The 15397-nt window shown below is 45.2% G+C and overlaps 1 protein-coding gene across 5 annotated transcripts in view; it reads left to right on the top strand.

The window, feature by feature from the left end:
- ZHX2 (zinc fingers and homeoboxes 2) overlaps window positions 1-15397 on the top strand; it is a 75945-nt gene that overhangs the window by 29642 nt on the left and 30906 nt on the right. The window contains exons 2-3 of one of the 5 annotated variants that reach the window (XM_051778484.1): window positions 2411-2483; window positions 3177-3365. The exons of 1 other annotated variant lie outside the window; for it this stretch is intronic. The gene's annotated coding sequence lies outside the window, so the exon portion shown is untranslated. Of the gene's footprint in view, window positions 1-1913; window positions 1977-2410; window positions 2484-3176; window positions 3366-7536; window positions 8082-15397 lie in introns of those variants that run through there. 3 more of the 5 variants (XM_051778483.1, XM_051778482.1, XM_051778485.1) reach the window with 3 other exon arrangements.

Genomic DNA, 15397 nt, shown 5'->3' on the forward strand with positions numbered 1-15397 from the left:
GCAGAGAATGAAGGGTGGCTGGGGTAGCTGGAATCATTCACTGCTTGCTGTGGACCACATAAACAAACAAACAGGCAATTCCTGTGAACCAGGAGGTGGGTGGTAACTCACAAACCACCCTTAACCTGTTCTGTATGTGTACTCACCGTGACACCACATGGGAGCCAGCAGATACAGATCTCCCCAGCTCTTGTCCATTACTGTGAGGTGTTTGTGTAGCACAGCTCATGTAGGTGAGATCATGATGCCTGCCTGTGAATGCCCTCCTGTGCAGTATGGAGGTCTGGTCTGAATTTGCCCGATCCTGGCATTGTGATGCTCTCATGTCAAGGAGAGCTGCTTTTCCTGCCTTGTGCTGGCTTGGAATAAGCATGCCCCCAACAGGAGGCTGCTCAAGAGCTGCCCACACAGGGATGCTCAAGACAAACAAACTCGGGCAAGGTTTTTGTCAGTGACTATCTAACTGTTGAAAAAAATTCAGTGTTTCTATATGAAACATGTTTGTGACTCCGTCATTGCACTGTTGCCTAACTCCAGGCATTCAAAAGCAGTAGCAGATCTCCCGGAACCGTGAAATAGCTTGAAAGATCTGAAATATGTATGTATATATATTTATATACATATATTACCAACTTGTTTCTGAGCTGTTATATTAAACCCAAATCATGTTCTCATAGCCACGAGGGGCAGAAACTTTTTGCATACTTTCTGAAGAGGATCGTGCGGTACGAGTACAACGGCAAGGGATTGGATTTAATAACTCTGGAGATTTCTTCCTGCTTTATGTTTCCAAAAGTGGAGATCCTTGCAGAAGCTTCACCAGCTGGGTCTTTAGGAAAAGCACCAAAATTTGTGAGGCTCATTATACAGTCCTAAGAAGCAACAGCTCCGTACATACATATTTATTTTAATTAACTTTCTAAGCAGAGGTTTGAGATCAGAGGAAGGATAGGGACCTGTGTTGCACAGTAGGTGATTTTGTTGTTCTTTGAAAGTGTTTTACTCTTAGGGGTGGTTTTAATTCTGTTGGCAGGTTGTAGGATCACTTCTATGTGTTGGACACAGCACTGAAAAAGCAGAATTTCAGATAGCAGTTTTGCTATAAAGATAACCAGACTAAACCCATTAAATACAGAAACAGCTTCATGCTAAGCTTGCAGCCTACCATGTGAGGATGGAGAATTTGACCCAAAAGAGGGAGGAAGAGCAGCAGAAAGTTGCCTGCTGAGTCCAAAAGTGATGTAGGTGTAAAGAGCACAAAATCTGCAGCTATCCCTTGTGTTTATTTCTCTTTTACAATTCAGTGAAAGTGGCTTTTTTTTGCCTTACTCTGAGACAGAGGAAAGCGGGAAGCAGCTTCCCTTTAATCTATGAATAAACATGCAGCTTTTTCTAGTCTAAGCTCTTAAAAATTGGTTATGGTTGTGTAATAGCTTCTGGGTTCCCAGCTCCTCCAGTAGCCAATATACTCTTTCAGGAAATCAAGTCATATCTTCCTTTGAAAAGACCCAGAAAAATACCAACCTAACCTGCTGGGAAGGAGCAAAGGACTCCAAGGGATTTCTTTCGAGTTTGCCGGCTGACCTTCCTCTGGCCAGATAACAGAGTCTGGAGCTTCAAACTCAAATACCGAGTTTGAAAAGCTTGAATTGAAAATGCAAGTTGTGCTCATGGTGCTGCTAAAGCAATCAATAAGTTTCTGCCTCTTTTCTTGGGGGGCTAGCAGGGTGGTTTGCTGCTTGTGTTTCTTTTACTCAGAACACTCCCATGACCATTTTGTTATCTCTTTACCAGTTCTTGCAGACCCTCGGGCACAGTGTTTTTCAGGTGTGTATACAGCCACTGCCAAAGGGGAATTTTTTCTATCAGTTCTGCTCTTGCAGCTGCTGAAGCTAAACCTTCCTCTCCTGTTCTTTTAGGAGGAAAAAAAAAAAGTAAAAATGAGGAAAGCCAGCTTTATCTTTGGGACAGAGCAGGTGAGTCCCTTTAAGGAGGAGAAGGACAGTTTTGATGGCATTTTGTTAAGCTCCCAATAGCCAAAGAGTTTGTTCTGGTACGTGTCAGCTGCAGCAGATGTTTTGTGGGTATTTCCAGTGCAAACCGCAGCAGTGGTATCTTAGGACATCAGTGTGTGAGTGCTCTCCACTGTCTGCTTGGCCTAAGAAATGTGGATGTTTTTTTTTCCCAAGAGGACCCCAAGGTTCATCATGTTACTGTAAAAGGGACCAAATCTTTGAAATTCTGCTTGTCAGTGGTGGTTAGTGGAAAAGGGAGTTGCTGGAATTCCTGTCAGCATTCCTGGTTACTGGTGAAAAAGCTAAATTATCACTCATACAATGGAAAGGATGGCTGCTATTTTCTCCTCTTTTACTTTTCTCCTTGACTTACATGGCTTTTCCCTCTTTTGTAGGTGTCAGAAGTACTGCTTAACTTCAAAGAAGTATTAAGAACTGAGATTCCCAGGATGTAAGAAATCCAGTGCTGTGAGTGATTAGCTTTTTTTTCCTGTTTTTCTTTATGTGGGAAATTCAAGTTTGCCCAAACAGAAGGAGAATATTTTAATTTGTTTTTTTCTTTTAAAGACACTTCAAGAAATGTTTACAGCAAGCAAATCCAGTCTTTTGGAACCAGCTGAGTGCCTTTGGCACCTCTTTGCAACCCACAAAATAAAGTCAGCATTGTATTACCACATAGGCTGAATAATTATCTCACTGCAGATATGAACCACATGAATGCATTTAACTGAGAATATGGTCAGCAGAATGGACCATTAGTACCATCTGAACCTTGTTTGTTGTTTCCAAGCCATTGAAAGACACAATCTTGGTGAAGATTTGAGGGTGCTTGTGTGTTTTGAAAGTAAAGAAGAGCACAGATTGGCTGTGAGGTTGTTTCTGTGTGTGTGCACAACACCCCAGCCCTGTCATCAAAATGGAAAACTATCCAATATTTGGCTCTTTCCTGATGTGATAAAATAGCTTCAAAGGAAGTTTTATACCACAGGAGATACCTGCACACTTGTTCCAATGCAGCTTGGCCAGGAGCTTTTACATATATATAAACCCCTCCCCCCCAAAAAAAGTGTATATTTAAGGAGCATCTGCACTATGACCTTTTTCTGTGCATTGCTAAAGGGTTTGAGCTGTGATTTTGCATCAGCTGTGGCTTATTTGCAGTTTTGCAGGTGGACCAGGCAGGGCTATATTAGACCCTGCTCAGGAAGCCTTGGCTGGAGTTTCTGACTGTCTGTCTAGTGCAGTGGGGGCTCCTGGGGCAGCTTCTCTTGTCTGATGTGAGGCTGAATAACAGGGCAGAAATTTGGACTGAGGGTTTGGATGCTATTGTTCGGGGCTTCATTGCTTTCTGTAAGTAATTGCTTTTTTTGTAAGTAAATTTTCTTAGTAGAGAGGTAGAATAAGGGGTTTTTTTGAAGTTTTTAAAATCAGATCAACTCCCATCCCATTTTTATCCTGTTCTATGGTGATGGAAATTTATGGTTACTTGGAAATCAGTGGAGTTTTGTTTCCATTTTTATTTCAGTGGCTTACAGCCTGTCTTCTGTTACAACAACAAAATCTATTTGGGTTAGAACAGAATAAAACCCCAAATTGAAATCAGCCTGAGAAAAGAAAGGGCTATGTTTTTTAACAGGAGAGAAACTAAGTCAATCCATGTTTGGTAAAGATGTGGTACAAATTTCTTAATAAATACTTAACAAGCATTCAGGAATTGGTAAGCAAAAAAAAAAAAAAAAAAAAGAAAAAAGAATCCTACTTTCAGCCTTTTGTGAAGGATCCTGGCAATCAGTGCAGTTGCTGGGAGAAAAGGGATGTGAAGTGATGACAGTGTTTTGTATTGATCATCCCTCAGTAAAGTGGTCCATGGTTTATATTCTTCCTTTGAATCATATATGTTTTCTCCTAACTCCTTAGTGACTGTCACATAAGACCTGCTAATTGAGCTGTGGGGTTTATTTTTTGTCAGTCGCTTACAAAACATTGCACAGGATCAGCTCTGGCCTGTTATTAACAGATGTGTTGGCTTCAGAGTGATGGGAAGAGTAGATACTGATTAAAGTGAAGAAAGTTCAGCAGAAAGATGCCATGTGTACGTATTGTGTCTCTCAAGGTATATCCACTTATGAGAAGTGCTCTTTGCTCATCTCAAAAATAAAATTTTCTTGTTTTTCTGTTAGGTAGGCAGTGTTGAAATTTGGGAAGCATTTCTGTGGTCCTAATGAATCTACATCCTAATGCACCCCTGTGGTGGTTGCTTCCACAAAGGGAATAAATGTGGGGATCTGCTCCTGCCCTTCAAAGGAGGGCTGCTGGTCCCAGGTAAATGTTGTCTGTTTTTAAGTCAAAGCAAAGCAGCAATGCTGAGGGAGGCATGTAGTCCACATGCTGTGTTAAGAGGATGAGAGGGAAAACAAGAGCAGCCTGCTTGGATGCTGCCCAGGTATGTATGGTCTCAGATGGCTCTGAAATTATTGCAGCAAGATGTAGTTGCAACTCAGGAATGAAAGGAGACTTTTAAGTTTCATTTACCTGTCTTCTCCCACTCTTGCTGCACAACAGAAGCCTGAGTGAGGAACTGGGGAGCATAAGATGGCTGCAGCAGGGTGATGCTGACTTCTTGCTCAGAAGCTCAAGGAGAAACCAGAGCTGGAAGAATTCAGTTCCTGTACATCTGCTCTCTGCATCTTCTTGCAGTATTGCCCTGCACAATGTTTCAGGATCAGGTGTTCAGTGAGAGATTTGATGGAGGGAGAGAAAGAAAAGGAGGCTTCTTTGCCATCTCCTTTTTTCTGTTTGCCTGCTGGTACACAAAGGTGGAGCTTGCCAGCAGCTGCTCCCAGAGGTGCCATCCCCTGCAATGGATGGCAGTCTGGGATGCAGCAGTGGCTTAGGGTGGCCTTGACTGACACCCATTCAGAGGGGACCTAAACCAAGAGCTGACATGCTGTATTATGAGCAGTCAGAGATGGTGTTGGTTTGGGAAGCTCCTGCCACTTCTGGTGCGCTTGGGACACTGATGAGCAAACTGTGAGTGGTGGTTGCTTCATCTGTTAGGCTTTAATTCACCTTCCCTTTGTAAGGCAGCGTCTCTGTTCTGCTCTTTAAGAGCAATACCCACTTTTTTTGTGGACAGGATTCCCTTGATGCAGTTTTGTTCTCAGAGCAGTCCAAGGCAGAGCCATCTGTTGGTGGAGGATCAAGCCCTGGGAGGATGCAGGGGGGGTTCCCTTCAGGTTGTATGTGCTCAAGGAGAAGCATCCTCAGCTGTAGCATGGTGGTGTGGTGGCTCTCTGACCCCAGGTCTCTGTGTGAGGACAAGTTGGTGAGGTAGCTGCAGATCAGGGAATGCCCAGGGCAGGCTGCAGCATTGGACTGCAGAGGCATAGCAGGTCTGGCAGGAGAGCAGGGAGGACAGAGAAGCTCTTTTATGTATTGGGAAAATTTGGGGAAAACTAACTTGGAAAAATTAACTCATTTATGTCAAGGCTTTTGGATGTATAACTGTAAAGGAGGCACTTGTTGCAGTGAATTGTTCTTTATCAGATAAGATTTAGGTGGGTTTGGGGTTATTTTTATAATTTGGAGCTTGAGCAGTGAATTTGCAAACACTTTCTGCAAAGATGACAGCAGTGCATCCTAGGAATGCCAGCACTACGCACAGAAACAGCTTTACAAAATGCAGCAGTGGCACTGCCTCCTTGCTCTTACATGGGGCAAGGGATTGGGCAGCAGCTGCAGCAACCCTTGAAGACTGAAACCATAACTTGCACTTGACACCAGAAAAGCCACCACTCCAAACGGTGCACTCCCCACAAAATCCATGCACATTCTCCCCATGTTCAATCAGCTGACTGTCTGGAAATGTTGGACAGACTGTGTTTTATTTTTAAAAGGGGGGGGGAATACTGTTACAACTGAAGAATAGAGATGTGGAGGAGAAGTTGGTTGGAGAGCAGTCAGGAGAGATGAGGCTTAGCCAAAAGCCTCCATTGCAGTTCCCAGCTGAGAAGGGATGAGGAGATTTCTTCCATGTAACTGCAGATTTGCAGTTCATATCTCAGCTGAGGGGTGGAAAGAGGGCAGGTTTTCCCAGGAGCTGAGTGCTGCCCAGGTTTTGGTAAAAACAGGGTTGCTGTTGCCTGGCTCTCCTGCAGCCCCAGTGTGGTGGTCCTTTGGGATCTGACTCTGTAGACAGGAGCTGATGGTGCCTGAAGAGGCGAAAGCAGGTTTTGTTCCGTTCTTATTTTTGATAGTGTCTCTTCCTCCTTTTCTTTTCCATTAAGTATGATGTCACAAATGACATCAGTCCAATAACTGCTTGTGGTTGTCATAGTCACAGCCTGTGACACCCAAACAAAGCAGTAGGAAAGTGAAGCTGGCATACAAATGCTGTAATATTAATCACATTCCTTTTGGTTAATAACTACATGGTTAGGTATTTATTTTCCATTGGAAAAAAAGAGGAAGGGGACTTAAAGCAAAAAATTGAGTCATTTAGGGGGAGGAAGGTGGTTCCCAACTCCATCTGAGTAACACAGCTGCACTTCTGTCTCCCAGTACTCTTCCCCTAAGCCAACATTGCTCTGGACCTCAACTACCGAACTCTCTCCTGCAGCTGTTCCCATTGTTGCAGACCACGTGGTGATGGTCCAGCATGGAAAGGCAATAGAAGATATTCCACTGCCTCTTAGTATGAACTATGTCCCCAGGGCAAAGCCTCCCAGGGACTGGCAGTGAGTGCCAGCAGGAGCCACAGGTCAACCAGCTTTGACTGCTGGATGGATGAGGTTGCCATTCTTGTGGTGCATGGACAGAGCGTAGAAAGGTTTTTTCATCTTCTGGAGGGTTTAGATGCAATGCGGGAGTGGTTGTTTGTGGTTCTTTGTTCTGTTTTGGGTTTTTAAATCTGTAAAACGAGCTATTCTGGGTGAGCAGCAGAGCTTGTTTGCCCTTGCAGGGTTTAATCTCCACTCCTTCGGAGTTTTACACAGTTGGCCTGATGGTAGGAAGGTGCTTGCTGCAAGAAGTAATTCCAATAATTAAAAAAAAAAAAATTACAGAAATAGATCTGGTACAAGTGCTGCATTTGCAAGACAGGCAGGTGGTCAGGGCTTGCTGGGCAGGAGCCACCTAAACTCCTTGCTGCTGCGGGCATGTGGGGAGCCACCATCCATGATGCCCTCACCAAAATTGCCCTTGCCCAGGGCTATCCACCTCTGTGCCCCTATGGGAACGTACTGACCCAGAGTGCTCCAGCATGGCTTCCCCAAAATATTTGGGCCTGTGATTTGTGGGATGAGCCCAGACAACCACCCAGCCCTGCCTGAGCTGGGAGCAGGCAGCAAGCACACAGAGCAGTGTGGCAGGGAGCACTGACCAGCCCGGGGGCTCTGGATTCCAGCATTTAGTACTGTGGCTCCTGCCGGCGCTTCCAAGGGGGTGCTCATTATATAATAGCTGCTGGTTGATTAATATGCTGTGAGTCAGAAGCACCAGGGTATTTTAGCTTTCTCTAGTTGCTATGGCAATGTTATTTTAACAAATAGCTTTTTAATATTTAATTAAAACAGCTTTTGGCAGGCTGGAGTAAGAACTATTACAATTACTACTACAAAGGGTTAGCAATGAAGTGTATTTCAGAGTCACCTCTTTTGGTTGGGTCAGTGTCATATGTCCCCCACTCCAATCTGTCAGCTTCAAAAAATTAAAAAAAATAAAAATCATTAATTTATTGGTTGTGAGAAACATATTCTTGTTTCCAAGACACAAAGCAAATGCAATGCAAATCTGCAGTTACTCTTCACAATTGAAGGTTGTCAATTCTTTCAGTGTGCAGTGCCAAGGCAGCTCTCTAAGGATGAAGCGATATGATGGTGTTTATTAATTGCTGCTTTGTCACTGGTATTCCTTCTTCTACCTTTGCCTCGCAGATGAGATCATTCCCATTTTACTTGCTTCATGTTTCCTCTCTGTCAGGTTGGATGCTTTTCCCTTGCCAGCTTGTGGAGGAGGCTGGTGCTGTGTCCAGATCAGGCTCTGGATGGAATCCTAGTCTTTTTTTAGGTGAGCTCCTCTGCTCCCTGATACCAGAGGATTCTGCAGTAGAGACAAATGAACAGAGAACTCAGTCTCCAGAGAAAAATAAATATTTAACAACTCTCTTTGTAAATACCCTTTATTTATAGAACAGTTGCAGGTTCTATCATGCTTGATAAATGGGGATGCTTTTTATGCAAGAATTCTGCCTTGAGGTACTCAGTGGATACTTAATGTTGTCTGTGATATAATAATGAAATAAATGTGTCGCTCTCATGTCGCCCTTCCAGCCCCTATTTTCTGTGATTAACTTCAGTATTGCCCACTTTGTCTCTATTCACATTGCATTCCTTAATATTATACTGAAACTTAATTTGGACAGTAACACCTTTATTTCCTGAGGGAAGGGGAAGGCTGCAGAGACTATATGTACCTCAATCATGTTATCACTCTGGTGTCTCACCAGGTCCTTGAAGTTGGTGAGCTCATCCTCTTGCTCTCATAGAGGCTGGGATAGTGCTGTTATCCCATCTTATAAACAAGTGAAAGTAAACCTGGAGAGACAGATTAGGATGTATTTCACCCCAGCTGCCTATAAGCTAAGCAATTGTTTTGTAGTAGCTGTCTGACCACTTCCAGCATCAGTTGAAATACTGCACCATTTGCAGAGATGTTTTGCCCTGCTTTAGGACAGATATTTGAGGCAAGTCACAGGTATAACACTCAAGAGTTGTTTGTCTCTTCCCCACGTAACTCTGAGCCATAAACTCAAATGGGGAAAAACTGGACAAGAGAACTGCCACCCTGCACCAAAGATCTTCTATACAATTTCTGTAGGTCCATAACAGTGTCCAGGCTGAAGGATGTCCTTGCTTGTTGCACTGCTCTGGTCACATAGTGTCAGGTCCCCCGTCCAAAGCAGCACAGCTAATCTCTGCCGCACATTTCTCGCAGCTGGGCATTGAGGATTAAACAGCTTAGAAGGAGGTGCAAATCCTGTCCACAGGCATGTAAACTAAGGTGCAAAAGATTTGCCTAAATCCTTCTAGCAAGCCAGGAAGAGAACTAAGGCTTTCCTTCTTATTTACACTGAAGATGTGTTGTTACGATCAAAGTGACAGTGATAATATTATTGCTGTGGTAATACAGCAAACAGTATGGCTGCGTTAGGCAGTTCTTTAAAGCATTCTTCTGAGTTGCATCACATACTTATTGCTAATTTTTTTTATGTCTTTTTAAACCCCTCTGCTAGCTGATGTCAACCTCAAGGAGTCCAAAGGCGATCCCAGGATGTGGTGGAAGCAGGGGGTCTCTGGGTGGGTAGTGACAGCCACAGAGCAGCACATGGTTGCAGCCACTTGTGTCAGCTGCTGGTTCCTGAGAGGTCTGGGAAGGAATCCTTTCTATTTTCTACCAACAAGGATCTGAAACATACTGCAAAAGTATTTGACTGGTTTCATAGCAAATGTGGGTCTCCATGAGGCTTGCAAGGCAGTAGCTGTATGGCAGGAGGTCCTACCATAATAGAGGGGCATCATTGAGGGACAGGCAGTGACTGTTGTGGGGGAAGCTGATAAGCAGATGGATGAAGCTGGCATTGCCATCGAGTGGAGGAAATGAGTGCCGCTGCTTTAGCAAACACAATCGGGCTACCCCAGAGGGGTAAGGGGGCTGAGAGGTTTGAGCCAAATACTCTGACCAAAGGGAGCTCGTGGAGCCGTTCCTTGGGAGGAGGTGGGAAGAGTTTGGTGATGGTGACTGGCAAGGGTAGGGAGGTCTGAGCATTGATGCTTCTGGATATCAAAAGATGATGTATTAGGGAGCTGAAATGGGAATTCTAGTGAGCAGGCAGAGAAATAACACTTCTACCTGGAATTTTCGTTACGTGGCCAAATTTTGGAAAGGATACAGAGAAAAGTGCTGCAGAGTAGCAATCCTGCTTGGGCTACATGCTGGAGTCTGAGAGAAATGCCCCTATGTTATGGGTGAGAGTGGCTGATAGCCAGAATGCTGACAGTATAGCAGGTGGGAGAGCAGGGAAGGTTGGGAGCTCTGCCATCCCTGAGCAGAGGTGGCCCAGAGGTGAACCTGGGCTGTTGGGGAGGGATGGCTGTGCCATGAGTCTGTGTGGTGGAGCAGACCCAGCAGTGAGCGATTTGGGGAAATCCCTGATGGGTATTGCTCCTGAGTGCTGTGATAAGTGGCAGGTCTGGGTAGTCGGATCTGTTCTGAAAAGCTGATCCCAAGGAGGAAAATTGGGTTCTTTGAGGGAGTGGCAAGGGGAAAGAAGAGGATGGGTGCCTGTATTTTTGTTTGGGTAGATGTGCACTGGAGTTGTACTGGAAAAGCTGAAATGTGATTTACAAGGGGAAATAAAAGCTCCACTGCAAACACAGACTGATGTGAAAGAGTTTACCTGCCAGGTCCTCAGCTCAACCTCCCTATATGGGTGAAATGTGCTATATAGATCTTCAATTTACAGTAATTTGGGGCTCGCTTGTTGTCTGGAGAGGCATGACATGCACTCTGGCAGATCAGACTCCCCCACCCCTGAGTATAAGGGTGGATCCAAGCTGACAGTGCTCAGAGATACTGCAGTAACAGACTCCCCAAAATTAAGCCCAAAGGCCTTTCTTTTTTGTGGTTGTTTAGGATCCATGCAAGTCAGTGATCTTCCCCAAATCCCCATGTTACCAAAAGCATGTGGTCTCCTCCCCTCGCCTAAACACTCCCTACACTTAAGTGGAAGCAAAGCCAACTTTAGCTGGTCCCAACTATTTAAAAGATACGTTGCTACTTTCATGTGTCCCTGATAAGTAAGAACATCAAGGGATGGAAGAGAGTCAGGTGAATTGAAAGAGATTGGAAGCGACAAAAATTGCAGTGAAGTTTCCTAGAGCTTCCCATCTCCACCTATTCCAGTCCTTTCCTTTATCTTTTGCTGCCATCAGTAGTTTTTGGTAGTGTTGTCTTCTCAGTGACTGCTCTCTCATGGGGATGTCTGTTGGAAATCAAGAGGTTGATATGTTGAAAGCAGGAACACTTGGGCCTGTGAGTCTGCTTGTGTATTGCAGAATGTGCTGCTGTCTCCTAACCCAGAAATGCAATGGCAGTGACTATCACGTGCTTTGCATCACCAGTAGTTTCACACAGTACAACTGTGATATTTGCACAGGTAATGTGTGCCTAATCCCTATTTTGCTGGTAGTAGCATTAGGGTAGAGCATCACATAGGTGCTGAGCACAGTCGTGGTCTCTGAATTAACTCAGTTTTCATTGTCAGCATTAGTCATGACTCAGGTATAAACAATCTGGCAAGTTTCCTGTCTGCAGTTCTCCAAGTATGGTCATCTGCTTGCGTGCCTCAAACCAGACTGTAACTGTGTGTGCTGCACTCTGAAATCCAGCCAGGTTTGCTACAGATTAATCAAACCCTGCAGCACTCAGGGGCAGCTGCATTTCAGATGCTGCTGTGAGTGTGTGTAGGGAAGGGTGAGGAGCAAGCGTGGTGCTCAGGATCTACTACAGGAGGACATTCAAGTTCTAGTAGGACAGGGAATAGTCTTTCATTTATTGTCTTTGGTTGTTATTAATATTGGATTAAAATGTGATTTATATTATTTATATTATATATGTAATTGTATCTAGTGGTTGTCTATTAATTATTATATAGTATATGAATGCAAAGAGCTACTGCATTATTTTTAGCTCTGTTTCAAAACATTCAGTGGATTCCCATTTTGATGTGACCTTGCTCTCCTGTTAGGAAAATTTTCCTGTGTGACTATCCAGGACCTGCACCACCTGAGCTGGGACCGAAGCCCCTTCACAGTGGGCAGCTCCAGTGAGCCACCCCACTAACCTCCCTACACTCAAACAATCAAGACAAAGTTTCCTTACCAGCTGGACCCCAGGTTTCTCATAGAAGAGTCTCAGACGTCTGGATCCTTAAAATAATTTAATCATGGTGCAATAACAACAGCTTGAGCTGGGTGCCTCCCAAAGAGGGACCCCAAACAAAGGATCGAAGTCTATGTAGTGAAAGTCTGAGCTCTTCCAGCTCAGTATTTGGCTCCTGCTGCATCTGAGTGTCTGGTCACCTGGCTTCGACAGAGGTCCTCTGTGCCCTCTGTTATGCCCAAGAGTAGGCACCCACTGTTGCCTCAAGCTCCCACCACCCAGAGCTCAACCTCCAGCTCACACTGCAGCTGCACCCCGAGCTACTGGCACTAAATGTATTCCTCAATGACTCTGATGGCTTTTGATTAAGTAAAAGCTCACTGCGTGGCCATGGGCAGGCCATCCCTCTGATAATGGAGGAGTGCAGAGAAGGAGCAGCTTTCTTCTTTGATCTTGCTTCTGCTGGAGTCAGTAGCAAAATTTCAGAGGACTTCAATAAGCCAGGATCAGTGCTCTAAAAATACTACCAAGGCACTTGGGAAAAGCACTCCTGAGTAGGTGAGGAGCAGCCTTTATGTGCCTGCAGGGCAGAAGGGAGCGCACCCTTGGTAGGTGTTGCTTCTTTATGAACACATCCTTTTGGTGCATGTTATTGAAAGGAAAGAAACTTTTGCAGCAGTAGTTTAATGTGTAGTGCTCGCTGTTGTAGCAATAAGCTTTGATCTGTTACTGCAGAAATTCTGCCACTTTTTATGCAAGAAGGTCCAAAAGCCCCCTTCCTTTTGCTGTCCGTGAAAATCTTAACCTGAAGGGTGTATTTTGTGTGTGCCATGAGGACCTCTGAGCATCTCTTCCCAGGTAAGTCTGGATGAGTAATTGTGTCACTTGGATGACCTCCTGACATATACATCAGCCTTGTGCTAGCCCTGACTGCCAGAGGTGGAAGTGAAATTAGAGATATACCCCGTGAGTTAAAAGCAGCATAAAGCTTCTAGACCCTGCTGTAACTTACATCACCTTCAAGGATTCCAGAGAGTGGTTTTGAGCATGGGAAGTAGACAGGGTAGGCTGGGGGTCAGATTTGTATCCCCTGGGATGTGATGTCTGCCCACAGTGGTTGCACAGGCAGGAGCAGGCATAGAGGTGCTCATCTCGTTTCCCAATGGAAAATGGCTTCAATGTGTCCTTAAGCCTGAGGCTGACCGGGGGGAAAAAACCCCCGTGCTCAGGCCCTGAGATGGCCCCAGAACTGCTCTGCAGTTGCCATATATCTAGTACACGCAGAGCTGTGTACTCAGGGACAGGATAAATGGAGAGGAGGGAGATGGTGACCTCCAAACAGCTCCCGTGGTGGCAGATTGAAAGGAAACACTGTGTTTTAGCTGCTCTTTGTAGAGGGGAAGGTGACTCCGAAAGGGCATTTAAATAGCAAAACAAGTAGATGGTATTTTGAGGGTTTCCTAAGCTAGTTGCAAAAGTAATAATAATGAAAAGATCTCATTTATAAGAGTGGGAAGTTTCAAGGCTGTAGCTCTGAGCAGCATGCCAGGGTTAGGAGTGCTGTGGAGCCCTGTGATAGTTCCAGTGTGCTGGTTTGCTTTCAGGCTCATGGAGGGTTCATTTCCTACCTGTCTAGCCTCCCTCTGTCCATCTGTGCTGTCCTTGCCCAGAGGTGCAGGGTCTGTGAGAGAAGGCCCACTGGGCCACTGGCAGTGACTGGAGTTTCCCATTTTGCTTTTTTTTTTTTTTTTTTAATATTTGCTATGAGTAGGTTTAGCTTAGGAATTATCCCTGCAAATCACAGTCCCGACTTCTGACACCTGGCCTCTGCAACACATCGCTTGTCTGCCAGCAAACACGTGGCTGTGCCCATCAGGTCCCTGAGACCAGTCACAGATACGTGTTGAAACTGTGGCTTCTCCTAAAAACCTCAGTGCATTTCCTGTGCTCTGGGATATGTCAGGGGAACAGAGCACTGAGCTCAGTTGTTGTGGCCTCTTCCATGCCTGCCTGAAACACTTCTGTAAACTTAGTGGTGGTAACATCAGTGTAATGAGCTCCTGAGCAATGTATGGCATCGATAGCACAGCAGCTGCTGGAAAACTGCAGAGTCCCTTTAGACACCTTCTCAACACCGTGAGCACTGAGATGATGCCATACAAACTGCCTGCTGGCTGTTCAGTGTCTACCCTAACGTGCTGCTTTTGTGTTGCTTTCAAATGCCAGAATTTTACAATAAATGATTGCAAGTGCATCAGTTCTTGCCCCCTGCAGTGCATGTTTGTGGTCTTGTCTGGTCCTGGTGTAGTGTCTGCTCAGGTGGAGGCTCCTGGGGCATGTTGAGCGTTACAATATGCTCACATTTTGTGTCATCACCATGACTGTGCAGCACCAGGTCTGTTTTGGGGGAGAAACCACCCTCTTTTGTGCAGCCTCATTGGTTGCTGTTGATCTACTCTGTTTGCTTTTCAGGAAACTCTAGCAGGATTAAGCTTGCTGGCACTGTCTGACGCTGCTCTGTGCCTCTGCTCTTCCTCAAACACTCAGCCTTGAGAGCTCTAAAAGGCTGGACAATCCCCAGGGTCACCTCACAGGAAACAGGCGTTCAAAGAGTTCATGTAATTAGCTGCACTTTCTTTTTAGATACCACCTAATCTGCTTGAGTGAAGGAACCAGCTGTCCCATTTGCTTCATCAAGGCTGGCCTGGGCATTGTGTGAAGACCTCAGTGTGTGTCCTGGGGCTTTCCCTGGCTCTTCCTGCTGGTGGGAACCTCAGCTGGGATGGTAGCACAGATAACATTATAGCAGGGTTTAAGTGTCAGACACCTGTATGAAATGCTTAGGACTTCAATTTTTTTCCAGGATACTGACCTCCTGGGGATCCCATTACATTGTTTAAAGATTTGGGTACTGAACACATCTGAAAATTAGACTATGTCTGCTTTACAAAGGCTGGATTTTATTACAGGCAATTGGAAGCTGGGAGTTGGAGGGCTTTGTATTCCTGTTAGTCAATTTGGTGGCTTTTCTTTTTTCACTTGGTCAAAAAGATGGCTGGTAGCATGGCTAGATCCATGCACACTGCCAGTCTGTGCATACTTCCCCATGTGGGTTACTGGAGGTGACAGATGTTCTGCTGCTGCTCCTTGTCCCCTTCCCTGAGACCCTCTTTGTCAGAGGCTGGTGCCAGATTGCTCTGTGCACCTTCAGCACAGCAGTGGTTAACTCGAGGTGAGCTGTGTTTCATGGGAAGTGCAGGGGGGTGGTCCCCACTTTGCAAAGGTTAACATCATTCTGGTGGATACCACTTGCACTTTGCCCTCAGCAGGGTAGAAGCACACTCTCTCACTGCTTGAAGGGTTTGAACAAAATATGCCTGGTTGCATGAGTTGAAATTTCTTTGATTTGACCTTAAGACAGATTTGCCTGCAAGGGGCTATTG

The sequence above is a fragment of the Manacus candei genome, unplaced genomic scaffold (genome assembly GCF_025592945.1).
Source record: "Manacus candei isolate 608988 ecotype Guabito, Panama unplaced genomic scaffold, ASM2559294v1 h1tg000013l, whole genome shotgun sequence".
Lineage (NCBI taxonomy): Eukaryota > Metazoa > Chordata > Aves > Passeriformes > Pipridae > Manacus > Manacus candei.